This window comes from Mus pahari, chromosome 3 (genome assembly GCF_900095145.1).
Source record: "Mus pahari chromosome 3, PAHARI_EIJ_v1.1, whole genome shotgun sequence".
NCBI classification, from domain to species: Eukaryota; Metazoa; Chordata; class Mammalia; order Rodentia; family Muridae; genus Mus; species Mus pahari.
In genome coordinates this window covers 33,571,800-33,577,680 of record NC_034592.1, presented here as the reverse complement: position 1 = coordinate 33,577,680, position 5,881 = coordinate 33,571,800, and the positions used below count along the sequence as shown (strand labels likewise).

Here is a 5,881-nt window from a genome sequence, read left to right as displayed (position 1 = left end):
GACTGTAGGGATTGTTGCTTTGTTCTATTTCTAATTTACCATCTGCTTCATGCCTAGAGTTAAATGTGATGTCTTAGCTGGCATGCATGCTGCTGGCTTCTACATCTCTCCTCCATGATGAGCTCATTCTTCCAGAAATGTAAGGCAAGAAAAACTCTTCTTTTTGTAAGTGCCTTGGTATTTTATCCCAGCAACATAAAAGTAGCTAATACACCATTAAATCAGCTGAGCTTTGAATGGTTTGCCTAACCCTCAGAATTCTATAGAAAGACAAGGGACTAGCTACAAGAATATATGAAAGTTTTTTTCAGTATAGTAGTCCAGGTTTGTATCTGTGTATTCTTAAAGGCTGTGAGACATCTGTCTAGACCCTTCTGGATTTAAAATCTCTGTTATAAATTTGGGTATAATTCTGATAGGTCTACTTTTATACATCACTTGGCTTTTTTTTTTCCTTGCAATGTTTAATATTTTTTTTTGTGTGTGAATTTTTGTGTTTTGGTTGTTATGTGGCAAGAAACTTTTCTTTTCAGGTCCAGTTTAATTGGTGTTCTGTTAAATTTTTGTATGTTTGCAGGCATTCCTTAGGTTGGGAAATTTTTCTTCTATGATTTTGTTGAAAAATTTTCTAGTCCTTGGAGCTAGGACATTTTTTTACCTTTTTTCTATTCCTATTATTCTTAAGTTAGGTATTTTCATAGTATTCCAAATTTCCTGGATATTTTATGTCAGGAACTTTTTAGATTTAACATTTTCTTTGGTTGATGTATCAAGTTCTCCTATCTTATCTTTTACACTTAAGATTCTCCTTCTATCTCTTGTATTCTATTTGTGATGCTTGTGTCTGTTGTTCCTGTTTTATTTCCTAAGCTTTCCATCTCCAGGATTTCCTGATATGTTTTCTTTATTGTTAGTATTTCCATTTTCAGGACTTGAACAGTTTTATTCATTTCTTTCACCTGCTTAATTGTATTTATTTGTATTTCTTCAATGGATTTATTAGTTCCCTTCTATGTGTTTAACTGTATTTCAATGTATTTCTTTGAGTGCTATATTTATTTCCTCTTTAAGGGCATATATTGTCTTTATAATGTTGGATGTAAGGTCATTTTCATTTGCTTCATTTGTATTAGGATATTCAGGGATTGCTATAGTGGGATAACTTTGCTTTGATGGTATCATGTTGCTCTGACTCTTGATGTTTGTGATCTTACCCTGGCCTTTAGCCATTTGATTTTCCCAGCATGTACCTGGTGTACAGGTATTAGGAAGGCAGTCATAATCTGGGTGTTCCCTATGTAGAAGACCTCTGGTGGGTAATCTTGAACTGAATGTTCTTGTTGTAGCTGGCCTGGGTGTTCCTTGTTTGGTGGACCTGATAGAGGCCAGAAGAGTGGTGACCAGACATTGGAGCTCAGGTGGACAATCTAAAGTTAGCTCAGGACAGCTGAAGCCAAGCATTCCCTAGGGAACAGGCTAGGGAATTGGGGGTAAGGGATCAAACCTGGATGTTCCTTTTTTGACTGGCTTTAGAGAGGCCAGTAGAGCAGTGGGCAGCAAACTAGAGCTCTAGAGAGAGTTGGCTCCTAGCTCAGGACAGCTGAGCAGGGGAATGGAGGTGGGGAAGAGATCTAAACTGGCTGTTCTTTGTTGGGTGTACGTAAAGGAGGCTGGCAGAGAAGTGGCCTGACAATGGAGTTTCAGAGACAGCCTGTAGTTATAGAGAGTCAATGGTGGTTACCCTACCTGAGATTTCCACCAACTGGGGATTTAGAGACTGATATGGCAACCTTCTCTAGACAGCAGGTAGAAGGAGGGGGATATTAACCCACCCACAAAACCTTCAACCCCAAATTTGCCCTGCCTACAACATATACAGGGATAAAGTTGAAGCAAAGACTGAAAGAACTCTCAACCAATGAATGCCCCAACTTTATATCCATCTCCTAGAAGAAAAACAACTTCTGACACTATTGTGATACTCTGCAATGTTTCCAGTTAGAATCCTAGTGAAGTGTGTCCTGAGAGTCTTCATACAGCAGCACATGGAAACAGATGCAGAGACCCATAGCTAGACATCAGGTGGAGCTCAGGGAGTCTCATGGAAGAGTGGGGAATAGAAGTGAGCAAGCAGGAGTGGTTAAAGACACCATGAGAAGATTTACAAAATCAAGTTACCTAGGCTCATGGGGGCTCAGAGAGACTAAACAACCATCCAAAGAGCATGAAGGGCTGGATCTGTGTGATGTACCTGAACTGTGCCACCAGAGAAATGGACTTGGGACGGCTAAGGTGGAGAGTGCTCAAACCCTGGTAACTTAAGTGTCTGAGATAGCAGTAGAGCTAGCTACCGCACTGTCTCCATGCCTGCTTTGGGGCAAGGAGCCATGTCCCTCATCTGGCTGATCACTTCGTCGCTATAAAGAGACAAATCTCTTGCCCATGGAAGCATTGCAGGTGTGACTGCTGTGTCACGTGTATGACAGTAGGTAGCAGAGAGGACAGAGACTATGCCTACATTTAGTGTTCTCACCAATTGTGGGTCTGCGTTCTGCCCTACTGCTGGGATGTGAGACACACGGACTGGGAGGCAAAACTCAGAGAATGCTTGACTGTGAGACTCCCTGTGCTCCTGTGATGGGAGGTACTGAGACACCTCTTGCTGAGGGGGTGGGAGAATGCAGTTTAAGGTGGGAGTGGCCAAAGTTGGGAGTTCCTGACTCCCAAACATCTAGTCACCACTGGAGTGCCACACAGAGGAGTGGGAAATGAAGGATCAGGGGGACATAGGTCCACAAAGTGGCAGGGAACAGGGTGCTGCCTACTGTCTCAGGTGGATGGGTAGGTGCCAGGTACTCAGACCAGCTCTACCTTACTAAGTTTCCTGGAAAGGTTTATTATTCCACAACCAATGGACACCTGAATGATTAATAGCCCAACATTCCCTGAAAAAAAAAAAAAGTTAGCCTGAGACAACCACCAGTCTGCCCATGCAGGTCCCTATGACTCCCAGGATCAGGAGGTACAGAAGAACTAGAGTCTACAAATGTAGTCCAGAGACTTTAGGGACCTGTCCTGGGACTGAGGGCCCGGAGTGGGATTGACCCAGAGACAGACTCTCTCATGAGGCCATTCTGATTGGCCAGGTGAGAAGAGAGCACCATATGACTACTAGACCAGCACCATGGAGACTGTACAGGGAGCTAGTCTGTGATGATTGCCAATTTGATTCTACATAGTGTAGAGGGAATATCTTGTTATTGTATAGAGCATGACCTGTCAAATTTAAAAGCCTGTGGCTTAGGCAGGAACTCAAAGGTGGGGTATTCAAGAGTCAGTGAGGATTCTAGGATACAGCCAAGAGCAGGAACATTCACCAGGGAAGATGTGAAGAGATGATAGATGTATGGTACCCGAAAACAGGTAACCAGCCACGTGGATTAAAAGGGTTATTTTAAGTGATGGTTCTAATCACTGAAGACTCTAGCTATGTGGCCGAGGTATGTGTAAATGTATTTTGAGTCTGAGTATTATTTCTAGGAGTATGGGAATAAGAAGAAGAACCAGACCCAACTTCTACAATTCAGGACTCTATGGGATGACCATGCTCAAGTGTAGTTCGGCGTTTCCACCTTGCTACTGGGGCATTAGATGTTGCACTGTGTTCCTTCCTAGCTTCTGGGGTGCTGGGCTCATAGGAATCTTACACTCTTCTCAGGGTAGGCAAAATGCAGCCTAAAATAGGGGTTTTATCCCCGTATTCCTCTGGATGAGAAATGGTGAGGGCTAGGATGGAGGCTATGGTTCTAAAACTCCTGTGCAATCAGACGATCTTGAGGACCTCAAGGAGTTGGAAATGGGCCCAATGGCCTGTGATGACTTGGGCACACAGGAAATCTGCCTTAGTTCAGAGTGATTGCCAGGAGTGCAGTGGGGCCTTTTGCAGGAGACTTTTGCAGGTACAGCTGTGTATGACTCCTCCTTCAGTGGTCGTTGATGAAGGAGACAGTTCTTGCTTGTTCAAACTGCTTTATTCAATGCAGATGAGGATGCATACAACTTAGTCCGCATGAACCAGAGATGACAAACTTTTTGCAGGAAGGAATACCTAGGAAGGCATGCTCATTGGGTAAATTCTTGGGACCCCTAGATACCTCATTAGCATGGAGGAGTCTAGACTCTAAACTATGACTGGGTGTAATCTTCCTCTTAGTGGGGTGTAGTGGCCACATGCTTCAGGACAGGAATCTGGTTGAGAACTTGTCTGAGCTCTGATGTTCTCAATTATGAGTTTTATCAGGTGTCTTAGTTAAGGTTTTACTGTTGTGAACAGACACCATGACCAAAGCAACTCTTATAAAGGACAACATTCAGTTGGGGCTTGCTTCCAGGTTCAGAGGTTCAGTCTATTATTATCTAGGTGGGAGCATGGCAGTGCCCAAGCATACATGGGGCTGGAGATGCTGAGAGTTCTCCATCTTCATCTGAAGGCTGCTAGGAAAAGACTGGCTCCAAGGCAACTAGGACAAGGGTATTAAAGCCTATGCCCATAGTGATACACCTACTCCAACAAGGCCACACCTCCTAACAAGTGCCACACCCAGGGACAAGCATATACAAACCATCACGTTGAGGTCCTAAACTTTGCTACTACATTACCAGTTCTTCTGTCTGATGTCACTTCCCACCGCCTCACACTCAAGATTACCTCTGCTCAGTCCCATAATGCAAGAGCTGGACATAGCGCACTTAAGACCAATTGTGAGATGACTCTAAACACTCAAAGATCCTAAGTGCTTCTACGAGAAGCAAGTAAGTGGTGGAGAAATGGATGAGAAAAATATAGGGTTTGGGCACAATTAAGAGAGGCAGAACAGTAAACTCAAAGATAGTGAGGAACAGCCAATTGTGAGTAGTTGGTAGCCAGTACCCAAGACTGTGGTAGGGTTCTGGCTGTGCTGCCACCAGGGGTCAAGTCTGAGTCTATGGCCCTGCTGTGGCAGGGATCTATTGCCACCAAAGTCCAGACAGATACCTCTAGTCTGGTCTCCTGTTGGGAGGACAAGTTGATGTCTGAGGGCTGTGGAGAATTGGACCCATCCCTTACCAGAGCATCTGGGAGATCTGGATCTGGGATCAGGAAAGCAGGAGCCCTGATCCTGCCCCTAACCAGCTGTACTACTTCAGAGAGTGGCCCTGCACATTGCCGAAGTTGTGGGTGAGCCAGCTACCAAGGATAAGAGTGTGGGAGAACTGGCCCTACACCTCTTCATTTGTGTGGTGGTGAGGATGAGGGAAAGACGGTCTTCTTCTCCTTGCCCCTTTCTACCTGTGTAAAGTAGGAGACATGGCATTGTTTTCATAAAAGCTGGCCCTGAACTTTATTGGCTGCAGCACTCATGAGAGCAGGCCCTGTACCTTGCTTGGGCAGCAAAGAGGAGCTGACCCTGGTAATAATGGCATGGGCCAGCTAGCCCAGAGGGCATGAGCATGGGAGAGTTGACCCCACCACTTGTCTAGCATGCAACAACATGGATGAAAAAGAGATGACACTCTTTCCCACCCCTTGCCACCTACAAGTAGTCAGTAAAACTGGCCCTCAGGTCACCAGAGCAGGAGAGCTCTCCCTGCCCTTCACCTGCTGCAACACTTTGGTTAGCATGACCTACAGCTCCCCTGGGCAACACAGCATGAGTAAGCTTGCCTAATGGTATAAAAGTGGGAGAGCTAGTACTGCCTCCTGTCTGCTGGGCACAGATGATGGAGACTCAGTCCTTCCTCCCTCACCATCTATGGCAGGGAGGAGAGCTAGCCACATGTTCATGAGAGTGGGAAAATTGGCCATGTCCCTCACAAACTGCAGTACTCGGGGGAGATCAGG

The 5,881-nt window shown here is 45.1% G+C and overlaps 1 pseudogene; it reads left to right on the top strand.

Moving 5' to 3' along the window:
* Nucleotides 1–2,435: 2,435 nt before the first annotated feature.
* LOC115063748 lies at nt 2,436–2,536 on the top strand (annotated as a pseudogene).
* Nucleotides 2,537–5,881: the final 3,345 nt, after the last annotated feature.